Raw genomic sequence first — 16,678 nt, forward strand, 5'->3', positions numbered from 1 at the left:
GTTGCTCTTGCTTGTGTAAGTGTAACATTTTGATTCAAAAAAGGAAGTAAAAGGAAGAGAGTTGATTACATTTGGCTACTGACATTAATAATAATAAATAATAATTGTACTTGTAATATAAACATCTGAAAGTTTTAGTTCTAAGAATGGGTGTCCACATAAGAAAATTATGTAAAAATAATTAATGTCTATTATAATTACTTTTCTTTAACCAAAGAAAAAGTATAATTTAAAGATGGCTGTTTAAGGATCAAATTGCAGCCATTGGTAAAAGTAGATATTAGTCATATTTATTAACTGACACACAGTGATACTGAAGGCACTTACTTCTCAAGAAACATCATTTTTTCCCAACAAGAACATACTACATCCTAGACATGAAATGAAAATAAGCTTTAATTTTCACCACAGGAGGGCGACAATCAGAGAACTGAGGTGGTACAGATCCATTAGAGGACCATATCCATGAGTCCATCAGTCTCTACTGTAGGACAGAGCAAGAATTTTTAAAGAATCTCGGTAAAGGCTCCTTTTCAAAAAAATACAAAGATTAAAGCCTTTGAAACGTAAATTATTTTTTCCAGTTATTACATTGAGGACAAAGTTATAGTTGCAAAGTTAAGATTTTTATAACTATCCCTAAAATTGATTCTCAGTGACTCCCTTGATCTACATGTTAAGGAAAAAGGCAAGATAAAGATGTGTTAAATATTTTCCAGTTTTTAATAATCAGTTTTAATATAAGGTATACCCAAATAATGGTTAATTAAATGACAATGAAAGAATGTTATAGCAGAGGCTCACTTATCAACATGTCTTGAAATTAAAGGTTTATAAGGTGCATAAGGGCAAAGTTTTTGATGTTGCCATTACATTCACAAAAGTATCTGAGGCGTGTACAGCATGAAGTTCACTAAGTGCTTGCAACATAACCAGCACTAAATTTTGTTGAATAAATAAATGAATAATTTTGTATAGCATCTGTTCAAAATCTCTGATGTAAAAATGAAAATAATCTGAAAATACGCAAAACTGAAATTTCCCACATACGGCTGCCAATTCGGACAAACAATAAGATGAATTTCAAAATGAGAACATGACAATAAAATCAAGTTTCAAAATGGCTGGCCTTTTTTAGCAATACCCATGTTCAAAAAAAGGAATAAGACATCAATTGTTTTGAGAACCAAAATTTCACTGCTGCTTTTCTCACACCCTGTTGTTAATCTAAGCCCCCATGCTCTTACTGTAAATAACAGATTTTCATCATAAAATACAAGAAACAGGCAGGGTGACTGTCAATAACAGATATTCATCATCAAATACAAGAAACAGGCCAGGCACGGTGGCTCACACCTGTAATCCCAGCAATTTGGGAGGCTGAGGCGGGTGGATCACTTGAGGCCAGGAGTTTGAGACAAGCCTGGCCAACATGGTGAAACCTCATCTCTACTAAAAATACAAAAATTAGCTGGGTGTGGTGGCAGGCGCCTGTAATCCCAGCCAATCAGGAGGCTGAGGCAAGAGAATCGCTTGAACCTGGGAGGTGGAGGTTACAGTGAACTGAGATCGAGCCACTGTACTCCAGCCTGGGTGACAGAGCAAGACTCTGCCTTAAACAAATAAATACACAACATAACAGAATCACTGGGACACATTCAAAGCAGTGTGTAGAGGGAAATTTATAGCACTGAATGCCCACAAGAGAAAGCAAGAAAGATCCAAAACTGACACCTTAACATCACAATTAAAAGAACTAGAAAAGCAAGAGCAAACACATTCAAAAGCTAGCAGAAGGCAAGAAATAACTAAAATCAGGGAAGAACTGAAGGAAATAGAGACATAAAAAACCCTTCAAAAAATTAAGTAATCCAGGAGCTGGTTTTTTGAAAAGATCAACAAAATCGATAGATCACTAGCAAGACTAATAAAGAAGAAAAGAGAGAAGAATCAAATAGGTGCAATAAAAAATGATAAAGGGGATATCATCACCGATCCCACAGAAATACAAACTACCGTCCGAGAATACTAAAAATACCTCTACACAAATAAACTGGAAAATCTAGAAGAAATTGATAAATTCGTTGACACATACATCTTCCCAAGACTAAACCAGAAAGAAGTTGAATCTCTGAACAGACAAATAACAGGCTCTGAAATTGTGGCAATAATCAATAGCTTACCATCCAAAAAAAGTCCAGGACCAGATAGATTCACAGCTGAATTCTACCAGAGGTACAAGGAGGAAATGGTACCATTCCTTCTGAAACTATTCCAATCAATAGAAAAAGAGGGAATCCTCCCTAACTCATTTTATGAGGCCAGCATCATCTTGATACCAAAGCCTGGCAGAGATACAACCAAAACAGAGAATTTTAGACCAATATCCTTGATGAACATTGACGCAAAAATCCTCAATAAAATACTGGCAAACCAAATCCAGCAGCACATCAAAAAGCTTATCCACCATGATCAAGTGGGCTTCATCCCTGAGATGCAAGGCTGGTTCAACATATGCAAATCAATAAATGTAATCCAGCATATAAACAGAGCCAAAGACAAAAACCACATGATTATCTCAATAGATGCAGAAAAGGCCTTTGGCAAAATTCAACAAAACTTCATGCTAAAAACTCTCAATAAATTAGGTATTGATGAGACATATCTCATAATAATAAGAGCTATCTATGACAAACCCACAGCCAATATCATACTGAATGGACAAAAACTGGAAGCATTCCCTTTGAAAATTGACACAAGACTGGGATGCCCTCTCTCACAACTCCTATTCAACATAGTGTTGGAAGTCCTGGCCAGGGCAATCAGTCAGGAGAAGGAAATAAATGGTATTCAATTAGGAAAAGAGGAAGTCAAATTGTCCCTGTTTGCAGACGACATGATTGTATATCTAGAAAACCACATTGTCTCAGCCTAAAATCTCCTTAAGCTGATGAGCAACTTCAGCAAACTCTCAGGATACAAAATCAATGTACAAAAATCACAAGCATTCTTATACACCAATAACAGACAAACAGACAGCCAAATCATGAGTGAACTCCCATTCAAAATTGCTTCAAAGAATAAAAAACCTAGGAATCCAACTTACAAGGGATGCGAACGACCTCTTCAAGGAGAACTACAAACCATTGCTCAATGAAATAAAAGAGGATACAAACAAACGGAAGAACATTCCATGTTCATGGGTAGGCAGAATCAATATCGTGAAAATGGCCATACTGCCCAAGGTAATTTATAGATTCAATGCCATCCCCATCAAGATACCAATGACTTTCTTCACAGAAATGGAAAAAACTACTTTAAAGTTCATATGGAACCAAAAAAGGGGCCGCATTGCCGAGTCAATCCTAAGCCCAAAGAACAAAGCTGGAGGCATCATGCTACCTGACTTCAAACTATACTACAAGGCTACAGTAACCGAAGCAGCATGGTACTGGTACCCAAACAGAGATATAGATTAATGGAACAGAACAGAGCCCTCAGAAAAAATGCTACATATCTACAACCATCTGGTCTTTGACAAACCTGACAAAAACAAGAAATGGGGAAAGGATTCCCTATTTAATAAATGGTGCTAGGAAAACAGGCTAGCCATATGTAGAAAGCTGAAACTGGATCCCTTCCTTACACCTTATACAAAAATTAATTCAAGATGGATTAAAGACTTACATGTTAGACCTAAAACCATAAAAACCCTAGAAGAAAACCTAGGCAATACCATTCAGGACATAGGCATGGGCAAGGACTTCATGTCTAAAACACCAAAAGCAATGGCAACAAAAGCCAAAATTGACAAATGGGATCTAATTAAACTAAAGGGCTTCTGCACAGCAAAAGAAACTACCATCAGAGTGAACAGGCAACCTGCAGAATGGGAGAAAATTTTCACAACCTACTCATCTGACAAAGGGCTAATATCCAGAATCTACAATGAACTCAAATAAATTTACAAGAAAAAAACAGACAACCCCATCAAAAAGTGGGCAAAGGATATGAACAGACACTTCTCAAAAGAAGACATTTATGCGGCCAAAAAACACATGAAAAAATGCTCATCATCACTGGCCATCAGAGAAATGCAAATCAAAACCACAATGAGATATCGTCTCACACGGGTTAAAATGGCGATCATTAAAAAGTCAGGAAACAACAGGTGCTGGAGAGGATGTGGAGAAATAGGAAAACTTTTACACTGTTGGTGGGACTGTAAACGTGTTCAACCGTTGTGGAAGTCAGTGTGGCAATTCGTCAGGGATTTAGAGCTAGAAATACCATTTGACCCAGCCATCCCATTACTGGGTATATACCCAAAGGACTATAAATCATGCTGCTATAAAGACACACGCACACGTATGTTTATTGTGGCACTATTCACAATAGCAAAGACTTGGAACCAACCCAAATGTCCAACAATGATAGACTGGATTAAGAAAATGTGGCACATATGCACCATGGAATTCTATGCAGGAGAAAAAAATGAAGAGTTCATGTCCTTTGTAGGGACATGGATGAAACTGGAAACCATCATTCTCAGCAAACTATCGCAAGGACAAAAAACCAAACACCACATGTTCTCACTCATAGGTGGGAATTGAACAATGAGAACACATGGACACAGGAAGGGGAACATCACACACTGGGGACTGTTTTAGGGTGGGGGGAGTGGGGAGGGATTGCATTAGGCGATATAAACCTAATGCAAGATGTCGAGTTAATGGGTGCAGGACACCAGCATGGCACATGTATACATATGTAACTAACCTGCACATTGTGCACATGTACCCTAAACCTTAAAGTATAATAAAAAAAAAAAAAAGAAAAAGAAAAAGAAACAACAGATGCTGGAAAGGCTGTGGAGAAATAAACACTTTTACACTGTTGGTAGGAATGTTAATTAGTTCAATCATTGTGGAAGACAGTTTGGCAATTCTGCAAGGATCTAGAACCAGAAATCCCATTTGACCCAGAAATCCCATTACTGGGTATATATCCAAAGGACTATAAATCATTCTAGTATAAAGATGCATGCAAGCGTATATTTATAGCAGCACTATTCCCATTAGCAAAAACATGGAATCAATCCCAATGCCCATCAGTGATAGACTGGATAAAGAAAATGTGGTACATACACGCCATGGAGTACTATGCAGCCATAAAAAGGAATGAGATCATGTCTTTTGCAGGGACATGAATGAATCTGGAAACCATCATCTTCAGCAAACTAATACAGGAACAGAAGACCAAACACCACATGTTCTCACTCATAAGTGGGAGCTGAATAATGAGAACACCTGGACACAGGGAGGGGAACAACACACACTGGGGCCTGTCATTGGGGACGGGGAGGAAGAGCATCAGGAAGAGCTAACGCATGTGGGGCTTAATACCTAGGCACCTAGGCTGTGGGTTGATAGGTACAGCAAATCATCACAGTGCACGTTTACCTACGTAACAAACCTGCATGTCCTGCACATTTATCCTGGAACTTAAAATTTAAAAAAATAAAAAGAAAACAAGAGTACTGAAAATTGGCTCACAGTTCCACAGCCTGTACAGCAAGCATGATGCTGACATTTGCTCAGCTTCTGGGGAGGCCTCAGGACACTTAACAATCATGGTGGAAGGGAAAGCAGGAGCAGGAGGAAGAGAGAGAGGGGGAAGGTCCTACACACTTTAAACAACAAGGTCTCATGAGAACTCTATCACAAGAGCAGCGCTAGGGGGATTATGCTTAACCATTAGAAACTGCTCCCATGGACCAGCCACCTCGCAGCAGGCCCCATCTCCGACAGTGGGAACCACTGGAGGCTGCTCCTGTGGACCAGCCACCTTCCAGCAGGCCCCGTCTCCAACACTTGGAACCACTGGAAACTGCTCCCATGGACCAGCCACCTCCCAGCAGGCCCCATCTCCGACACTGGGGATTACATTTCTATAGAAGTTTCCAATAATTTTGGAACACATATTAATAACATATTTATAAAAATATAGTCCAAAGTATCCCAAACATCATTCACTCTTCTATTTGAAAGTTTTCCCTCTATTCTAATGTCACAATCTCCAGCGTTATTAATCAGAATCCTGCATTTAAGGGCATCTGTTAAATTTTATAGCTGATTATAAAACCATCATTTAAAGAGGACCAAAATGAGACAATTGTCTGTGGATGACAAAAACATTAAGGGCAGCCACAGTTAAAGACATGAACAACAGCCTTTAAAGTAGAATTTGCTGTAGAGCCTATTATGAGGGAAATATTTCTAGTTATTACCTCTTTTATTCTAAACCATGGAAAAAGGACCTATCAAATAAAGTCCTTCTAGAAGAGTGAAGGGCTCCTGGCAATGTTCTCTTTAATCCATGATGTGGGATAAGGGGAGTTTTTACTGATTATGAGGCAATGTATATACCACTAAAGTTTCAACACCCCAAAAGGAAAAAAAAGGGGGGGAGGGAAGTCCTGGAAGAACCAGATGGAGCCGTAGCAGAAGATGATTTCAATCCACTGACCCCTGAATTGTGGGCTGGTTGTGCTGCATCGCTCTGTGACTTATGATTCTGCCACAAAAAAGATCTAATTCCCAGGGTTATAGGAAAAGACACCTGTGGTACTCCTGAGGCAGAGAGAAGGGAGAAATCCAAACCTGACTTAAGTCTAGGGTTCTTAAACCACACAATCTGCTCACAAGGAGGACCTTAACTCTGAAGATACCGATTTGGGGCTGTTTCAAAAAAGAAATTATAAATATGAGTGGGAAAGAGAACAACCTTCGCCATATCCAGTGGCAAAAAAATGAGAGAGAGGGAAGAAAGGAAGGAGGGAAGGAAGGAGAGAGGGAAGAAAGGAGGGAAGGAAGGAGAGAGGGAAGAAAAGAGGGAAGGAAGGAGAGAGGGAAGGAAGGAAGTAGGGAGGGAGGGAGGGATGGAAGGAAGGAAGGAAAGAGGGAAGGAAGGAATGAAGGAAGGAAAGAGAGAAGGAGGGCAGGAAGGAAGGAAAGAAGGAAGGAGAGAGGGAAGTAAGGAGGGAAGGAAGAAAAGGAAATAGGGAAGGAAGGAGGGAAGGAATGAAGGAAGGAAAGATGGAAGGAAGGAAGCAGGGAAGGAAGGAAGGGAAGGAACTTGGATATGCACAAAAACAAAATTAAATTAAAACGGAATTCTATCATCTGACCTAATTGGAAATGTACTATTTTCTAAAGTAACCTATACAGTCCAAAGGTAAAAGGGTGCTGATTGGTATTTGTAACTCTCCAGCATGTATTCGAATCAATTTTAACATCTGCTGAAGTCTACCAATTGGCATACCTTCACAAACTTAACCAATACTGGAGCTCAAACTTTGTTATACCTGAGATTTCACTAAATTTAAACATTGCATCCCCTAATCCTAGCAGAGTAACTGCATATAGAATACAGGACACATAGTTATGCCTCACATTTGTTACCTTGACTAAATTTCCCGTAGTCATAGAAGCCTTTGTCCATAGGTGACCTGGATGCTCTGACCCAATGAGTAACAAATTGATATTAAATCATTTGAACTTACACATTGACTTCACCAAATGTAACCTTACAGAACTCCCTCTCCTTTTTTTTTTAAATTTGATTTGTTTTTAATTTTTCATTTTTTTTAGAGATGGGGTCTTGCTCCATTACCCAGGCTGAATGAAGTGCGGTGGCACAATCATAGCTCACTGCTGCCTTGAACTCCTGGGCTCAAGCAATCCTCCCAGTTTAGCCTTCCAAGTAGCTGGGATTACAGGCATGTACCAGCACAGCCAATTAAAAAAATTATAGAAGTGGAGTCTTGCTATGTTGCCTAGGCTGGTCTCTAACTTCTGGCCTCAAGAAACCCTCCCCTGCCTCGGCCTCCCAAAGTGCTGGGATTACAGGTGTGAGCCATCGTGCCTAGCCTCCCCATCTTGATAAATTATCAAATATGATCCAACATAAATTACAACATGACTTCAAATAAATAAAACTTATTATATAAGACCTAATTAATTAGTGAAGGGGTGATAATCCTCATTGCTTCAACGTTTAGCAGTAGAATTTGGCCTGTTCTTAAACCTGCAAATAATAAATGGTGTTTCACAGTGGATTACTGTAATGTGACTGCAGTGCTCCCATCCATTCAGGCCCTCGTACCCAATGCCTAATATTGTGGTTAATTTTTTTTTATTTCAATAGGTTTTTGGGGAATATGATGGTTTTCTTTTTATTTCAATAGGTTTTGGGGAAACAGGTGGTTTTTGGTTACAGGACCAAGTTGTTTAGTGGCGATTTCTGAGATTTGTGGTGTACCCATCACCCAAGCAGTGTACACTGCACCCGTTGTGTAGTGTTTTATCCCTCACTGCACCCACCCCACCACTCCCAAGCTTTCCCTGAGTCCCCAAAGACTATTGTATCATTCTTATGCCTTTGCATCCTCATAGCTTAGCTCTCACTTATGAATGAGAACATACAATGTTTGGTTTTCCATTCCTAAGTTGCTTCACTTAGAATAATGGTGTCCAGTTTCATCCAGGTTGCTGTGAATGCATTATTTCATTCCATCTTACGGCTGAGTAGTATTCCATGTGGTAAATATTTATACCACATTTTGTTTATCCACTTACTGATTGATGGGCATTTAGGCTGGTTTCAAATTCTTCTAACTGCATATTGTGCTGCTATAAACATGCGTGTGAAAGTATCTTTTTCATATAATGACTTATTTTCCTCTGAGTAGATACCCAGGAGTGGAATTACTGGATCAAATGATAGATCTGCTTTTACTTCTTTGGAAATCTCCTCACTGTTTTCCATAGCTGTTGTACTAGTTCACATTCCCTCCAAAAAGTGTAAAAGTGTTCCCTTCTTAACACACCCATGCCAATATCTATTAGTTTTTGATTTTTTGATTATGACCATTCTTACAGGAGTGAAGGGGTATCATATTGTATTGTGGTTTTGATTTGCATTTCCCTGATAATTAGTTATGCTGAGCATTTTTTCATGTTTGTTGGCCAGTTGCTTATCTTCTTTTGAGAATTGTCTTTTCATGTCCATAGCCCACTTTTTGATGGGATATTTTTCTTCCTGGTTTGTTTGAGTTCCTTGCAGATTCTGGGTGTTAGTCCTTTAATCAGAAGTACAGATTGCGAAGATTTTCTCCCACTCTGTAGGTTATCTGTTTACTCTGCTATTTCTCTTACTGCGCAGAAGCCTTTTAGTTTAATTAAGTCTCATCTATTTATCTTTGTTTTAGTTGCATTTGCTTTTTGGGTTATTGGTCATGAAGTCTTTGCCTAAGCCAGTGTCTAGAAGGTTTTTTCCAATGTCGTCTTCTAGAATTTTTATGGTTTCAGGTATTAGATTTAAGTCCTTGATCCATCTTGAGTTGATTTTCGAATAGGGTGAGAAACGAGCATTCACTTTCATTCTTCTATGTGTGGCTTGCCATTTATCTCAGCACCATTTGTTGAATAGGGTATTCTTTCTCTGCTTTCTGTTTTTGTTTGTTTTGTTGAAGATTAGATGACTGTAAGTATTTGGCTTTATTTCTGTGTTCTCTATGATGTTCCATTGATCTTTATGGCTATTTTTATGCCAGTACCATGCTGTTTTGGTGACTATGGCCTTCTAGTATAGTTTGAAGTCAGCTTCTAGATTTGTTATTTTTGCTTAGTCTTGCTTTGGCTATACAGACTCTTTTTTGGTTCTAGGCTTTTACTACCTTAAGGTATTTCCCTTCTATGTCTTTTTTAGTTCCGTGTGAATTTTTGTAGTTCTGTGAAGACTGATGTTGGTACTTTAATGGGGATTACATTGAGTTTGTAGATTGCTTTTGGCAGTATGGTATTTTCACAATATTCATTTTACCCATCCGTGAGCATGGGATATGTTTCCATTTCTTTGTATCTATGATTTCTATCAGCAGTGTTTTGTAGTTTTCCTTGTAGAGGTCTTTTGTCTCTTTGGTTAAGTATTCCGGATATAATTAAGATTTTGTCTGCAAAGATTGCATGCAATTGACAATTATAGGAATATACTATTATAATTATAGGAATTATAATATTCCTAAGGTTTTTATTGCAACTATTGTAAAAGGGGGTGAGTTTTTTATTTAATTCTCAGCTTGTTCACTATTACTGTATAGCAGAGCCACTGACTTGTGTACATTAATTTTTTATCCTGAAACTTTGCTGAATTCATTTACCAGTTCTAGTAGCTTTTGGGATGAGTCTTTAGGGTTTTCTAGGTATACGATCATGTCATCAGCAAAGAGTGACAGTTCGACTTTCTCTTTACCGATTTGGATGCCCTTTATTTCTCTTATCTGATTGCTCTGGCGAGGACTTCTAATACTATGTTGAATAGAACTGGTGAAAGTTGACATCATTGTCTTGTTCCAGTTTCAGGGGGAATGCTTTCAACTTTTCCCCATTCCATATAATGTTGGCTGTGTGTTTGTCATATATGGCTTTTATTACCTTAAGATATGTCCCTTCGATGTTGATTTTGCTAAGGGTTTTAATCATAAAGGGATTCTGGATTTTGTCAAATGCTTTTTCTATGTCAATTTTGCTGAGGGTTTTAGGCATAAAGGGATGATGGATTTTGTCAAATCCTTTTTCTGCATGTATTGAGAGGATCATGTGATTTTTGTTTTTAATTCTGTTTATATGGTGTATCACATTTATTGACTTGCAGATGTTTAACCATCCTGCATCCCTGGTTTCTCTTCAGATCGTATACCTCTTTCACCTTATGATGGTTAATTTTATTTGCCAAGTTGGGTTGCCTAGATATTTGGTTAAACACCCTGGATGTGTCTGTGAGGGTGTTCCTTGATGAGACGAACATTTGAATATGTAGACTTAGTAAAGTAATTGCCCTCCCCAGTGTGAGTGGGCCTCATCCAATCCATTAAAACCCAAATAAAACACAAGGGTAGAGGAAGAGAGAATTCACTCTCTTTGATGATTTCAGAGCTGAGACGTAGATCTTCTCTCGCCTTTGAAGTCAGACGTGGACTGTAACTTATGCCATCAGCTTTCCTGGTTCTCAGGACTTTAGGCTTGGACTGGAACTCCAACATTGGCAGTCCTGGTTCTCCAGCTTGCTGACTGCAGGTCCTGGGACTTCTTAGCCTCCATAACCACATGAGCCAATCCCTTATAATAAACCTATATATATTCATGCAACTGATAAATATTTTGTTGTTACAGATTTGGCTACCATGTTCTTCTGGTGCCTATTTTAACAGAGTCTCAGTCATAGCCTGCCTTCATCTCTGAAGGGATCAGGCGACCCACGGAGTGCCTCGGCAGCCTTGTCATTGCATGCAATCTTCACAGACAAGATCTCACTGCAACCACCTTTCTACAGGAGCACAGGTGTGACATTGTACTGATGACATCATTCTCAGAGAAAATTCATTTTACACACTAAGGACACACAGACACAAGGAGGCTTACACAAAGGGAATGGACCTTTCCCAACACAGCAGTGCAAGGCCCTGCCACTTTGCTTCAATTCCTGAAATTTCCTTGGTAAATATGGGGCTGCCCTATTCCTGAGACCTTCAAAAAATAATTATTCATCCTCTCAGCATCCACAATGTTAATACAAGCCTAATATTCTTTAATTTGTGTTTTGTTTTTTGGAGGTACAGTCTTGCTCTGTCACCCAGGCTGGCATGAAGTGGCATGGTTTCAACTCACTGCAGCCTCGACCTCCTGAGCTCAAGCAGTTCTCCCATCTCAGCCTTCCAAGTAGCTAGGACTTCAGGTGTGTGCCATGACACTCAGCTAATTTTGTTTATATTTTTGTAGAGAAAAGGTCTCGCTATGTTACCCAGGCTGGTCTGAAACTCCTGGGGTGAAGCGATCCTCTTGCCTCTGCCTCCCAAAGTTCTGGGATTACAGGTGTGAGCCACTGTGCCCAGCCCTTTAATTCTTTACTTGGGGTTCAGGTGACAATATATTTCTTATTTACAAATCTTATTTAATCTCACTGATGCTGTCATTGGCAAACTGACCCACCTTGAATGAAGCCTCCTCCAAGTCTGGAATCTGTCCGAATTTAAATTAGCAGGTGCTCCTATGAATTCCCTCAGAGAACACACTGTGGATGATTTAGCAACCTCTTCCTATGCCTCCTGAAGTATCTGGGTGGCATATGGTGGCCATAAGTAGTCCATGGGCTTCTGATGTAAAAAACAAACCTGCCACTTTTGACCCTGTTCTGTACAGCATCAGGGCAGCGATTGCTGACCACATGCTGGACCCTCTGGAAACAGAGGGCTCTGCATCCATGTCCACGAGGCTTCATGTCCATCTGGCCATCAGGCCTTGGGAAGCAGCACCCCACAGCCTTGGCACAGCTGCAGAGACCTCCTTGCATCAGGATGGAGTCAAACCTGGACCCCCTGCCATTCTCATCTGCAGGAAACACTGGCCTCCTTCATCCTTAGTCTGTGTTACTGGAAGTCACCCATCTCCGAGGCCCCTTGGGATCGACTGAGTGACCAGCAGTGAAGTTCGTCCACCTCCTGAATGGATGCCATCATCTGACGTGATGGAGCTCAGTGGGATGCTGCTGCCTTCCCTCGCTTAGCTAGGATGTCCCTGATAAAGGATGACACCAAAGCCTCAGCACGACTGGCCAAACTTGAGGTGGTCATCTCAGCACTGATGCTGGGCCAACAATTAGCCCCATTTGTACATTTTTACAAATTTTTGGCAATTGCCAAGAATTCTCCACCTTCCCTCCCCATTGAATTAAAGAAACTTCTTGCCTCATGGACACTCAGAATACAGTCAAGGTAACAGATGCCTTTTTTTTAAACCAAGGACACAGTACGGATCTCACAGGGACAATCCTTATCCCCTGCAGAGAGTTCCAGACACTACTGATGGTGACCAAGGCAACATTTCATCAGAAAACACAGTGCTAGGCTTGTGAAAGTGTCCAGTAGGGGTTCCACTGCCCCTATAGGCTGCAGGCAGCTGCTTTAGTTGAGAGATAGACTGAGCTCCTCAAAGAATTCCTATTTAAGTTACAAAGCAGCGAGTGGATGCCGTGCTGGGTTCCACTGTTGCCACAGGCTTTGATTACTCTTAAGTTCATGCTTCTTAGGAAATTGCACTTTTTACACCAATGCTACACAGTTCCCTCAGTTGCCTTTACTGGACATCAAGGAGTTCACATTTTTGACAACCATTCAGTCCTGGACTGTCCAAGGGGTGGAGGTAGCTCCGTACAGGAAGCTGCCTGCTGCGTGTGGATCAGTAATATCAGACTTGCCCAACAACTCACTGGAGACATGAAAACCAATGCATGGGGGATGCATGACGTCACCCAAATATTTATGAACACGCTTGTGCTGCCAGAGACCCCAGATCTCTAAACCAATGCATGGGGAATGCATGATGTCACCCAAATATTTATGAACAGGCTTGTGCTGCCAGAGACCCCAGATCACTTTTCCTGCCTCCTGCTAAATAAATGGGGGCAGTAGATTTGCATCGGTTTCCACATTACATTACTCATAACTGTGGCCTTCCTAATTTCTCATGTCCCTAAGCACTTATTACAATGTCTCAGCAGCTTTCTCTCAGCCTCTCAAAATATTAGTCATCATGAAAATAAATGTCTGATGTTAAAGCATCAGGGGTCAATTGTATTGTGACACCTAAAATTTCATGCACACCCCACCATGTTCTCAGCCTAATGGCTTTCATGCCCCCACCAGACTGCAAAACTCTGAATTAGTCAAGCACATCCCTGAAGGGACCAGGGGTTACTCCACCCTCTGATTTCTACCAAGCCTGCCTCCCACACCCTCTGTTCCAGCGTGCAACCCTGGGTAGACCTGCATAAATGCAGTGTCATCCCCCTGGCTGAGTATGTGTGACGAGTAAATTACTGGGAATTTCATCTGCTCAGTGTTTATTTTGTCTGCAGCCATTCCCAGAATTCTAGGCCAATGGGGTGAACAGGAAGGAACCCAAGTAGGAATTGCCTTTTTAAAAAAATCCCTTCCCACCCTCTTAATTATGTAATGCATGTATTTTTATAGCTTTTTTGCTCATTCCATTACCTGAGGTCAGCCACTGATATTTAACCCATCCTTAGCCTCGGAGGAGGGCAGAGGAGCACTGGTCATATTGATTTCCCTAGCGGTGACATGATTTCCTCCTGTGCCACTCAAATTCTCTCCTTCTTTAACTTGATGCTCAGTAGGTTGTGTTTCTCTCGTCTTTGCAGATTGTTAGGAAGATGAGAATCAGCTTTCATTTTTGATGTTGCCATAGAGAAGACTCCATGGTAATGTTTATTTGCACAATCAACTTTTTCTTTTCCCCCAGAAATTGCAAATTCTTATGTGAGAGACAGCTTTCTGGATTCTGCAAATATAGAGTATCGTCTCTCTTTTGATGGTAAATTTATTATATCCCCACCATCAATAAAATACTTACATATAATTTTGGCATGTCATATTGATTTCCAACTACACATAAGAACATTCCTTGATTTTAAATCTAGACTAATTATGAAAATTTGGGTAGTCACAAAAAATTATTGTGCACAAATTTATAGACCTTAGGATTAAATGAGTTACTATTAACTAATATTTATTGTGCAGTCAGTGTATGGCAGAAGCTTACTATCTACTATTTCATTTTATACTTAAAACAGTATTCTATGCAAAATGCTATAATTTCACCATGCCTCTAATTTGGACATGATAAAACTGGGTCTTGTAAAGTTTTCGCCCCAGAGTTCTCTGCTTAGTAAGAAGTAGAAATAAGTTTAAACCTAAATTATCTGATTTCAGAGCCCATATAGTTAAATGCTCTAAATGCAGCTTCCCCTGGTGATGGTGACTATGACAGCCTGTCACATATGATGTAGGACAGTGCTTCCCTGTAACATGCACAAGATTCCCGTGGTGATGGTGACTATGACAGCCTGTCAGATACTATGTAGGACAGTGCTTCCCTTTAATATGCACAGGATTCCCGTGATGATGATGACTATGACAGCCTGTCACATATGATGTAGGACAGTGCTTCCCCGTAACATGCAGAGGATTCCCGTGATGACGGTGACTATGAGAGCCTGTCACATATGATGTAGGACAGTGCTTCCCTGTAACGTGTGCAAGATTCCCGTGATGATGGTAACTATGAGATCCTGTCACATATGTAGGACAGTGCTTCCCTGTAACGTGGGCAAGATTCCCATGATGATGGTGACTATGAGAGCCTGTCAGATACTATGTAGAACAGTGCTTCCCTGTAACATGCACAAGATTCTTGTGATGATGGTGACTATTTGAGCCTGTCACATATGATGTAGGACAGTGTTTCCCTGTAACATGCACAAGATTCCCGTGATGATGGTGACTATGACAGCCTGTCACATATGATGTAGGACAGTGCTTCCCTGTAACGTGTGCAAGATTCCCGTGATGATGGCGACTATGAGAGCCTGTCAGATACGATGTAGGACAGTGTTTCCCTGTAACATGCACAAGATTCACCCTGGAATCTTATTAAAATGCAAACTCATGGACCACACTTTGACTAGCTAAGACAAGAGCATTTAAATGGATGTCCAGGTGACATTGCTAAGATCCTACTCTTCATGTGGGCACTGGCTCACCATATTAATGAAGCTTAGGACCTCCAGTCCCTGCTGGAAAAGAAATACAGATACATAGGATATGACTGTGCATATGGAATGTCTGTTGTGTTCTCGACATTGTACTAGACACTAGAGATAAAAAATCAAATATCCCTTGCCTCTTTCTGAAAGGAGCTTCCTACACAGTGGCTTCTGACTGCAGTGTATATTTTCTCTTCTGTCCTGGGTGGGTGAGCTCTATCTCAATGTTGGTAACTGAACACTGCCCAGTGGGTTTGATGGGGGAGATCACAGCTAGCTGCGCTCCCACATAGCTATGACCACAGCATACCTCGTGATGCCATTTCCCCCTTGTCAGAAGCCTCCCTCCAGTATCATACACGCTCCCCATGATTATAAATTCTTCCTCCTTCCACTAAATGTTCCTAAATCTTGCAAAGATAAAAACATAAACCACATTCTTGTCATATTAGTTATATATTAATGATGAAAGTTCCTTACTTTTCTTTCTTATTTTTTGCGACGGAGTCTCGCTCTGTCCCCAGGCTGGAGTGCATTGGCGCGATCTCAGTTCCCTGCAAGCTCTGCCTCCCGGGTTCATGCCATTCTTCCGCCTCAGCCTTCCGAGTAGCTGGGACTACAGGCACCCACCACCACCCCTGGCTAATTTTTTTGTATTTTTAGTAGAGACGGGGTTTCACCATGTTATCCAGGATGGTCTTGATCTCCTGACCATGTGATCCGCAAGCCTCGGCCTCCCAAAGTGCTGGGATTACAGGCATCAGCCACGGCACCCAGCCCAAGTTCCTTATTTTTCATGTGTTTAATATTTTCTCCCAATTTATAGAATATATTGATTAAGAATAAATTTTAGCCATGCACATCTTTTACAAACTTCATGATATACTTTGCTATATTTAAATTTCTTATACTCTTATAAAATGTGTGTTCTGATCTCACGTTGGCTTCCATTTCTTCCCTCTGGCTTCTATAAGTTTAGGCTATGAGCAGAGATGGA

At 40.4% G+C, this 16,678-nt stretch overlaps 1 pseudogene; it reads left to right on the top strand.

The window, feature by feature from the left end:
- The window catches only part of LOC134730153 (protein FRG1B-like), a 39,987-nt pseudogene extending 27,538 nt beyond the window's left edge, over nt 1-12,449 (top strand).
- The last annotated feature ends 4,229 nt before the right edge of the window (nt 12,450-16,678 follow it).

The sequence above is a fragment of the Pan paniscus genome, chromosome 23 (assembly GCF_029289425.2).
Source record: "Pan paniscus chromosome 23, NHGRI_mPanPan1-v2.0_pri, whole genome shotgun sequence".
NCBI lineage: Eukaryota > Metazoa > Chordata > Mammalia > Primates > Hominidae > Pan > Pan paniscus.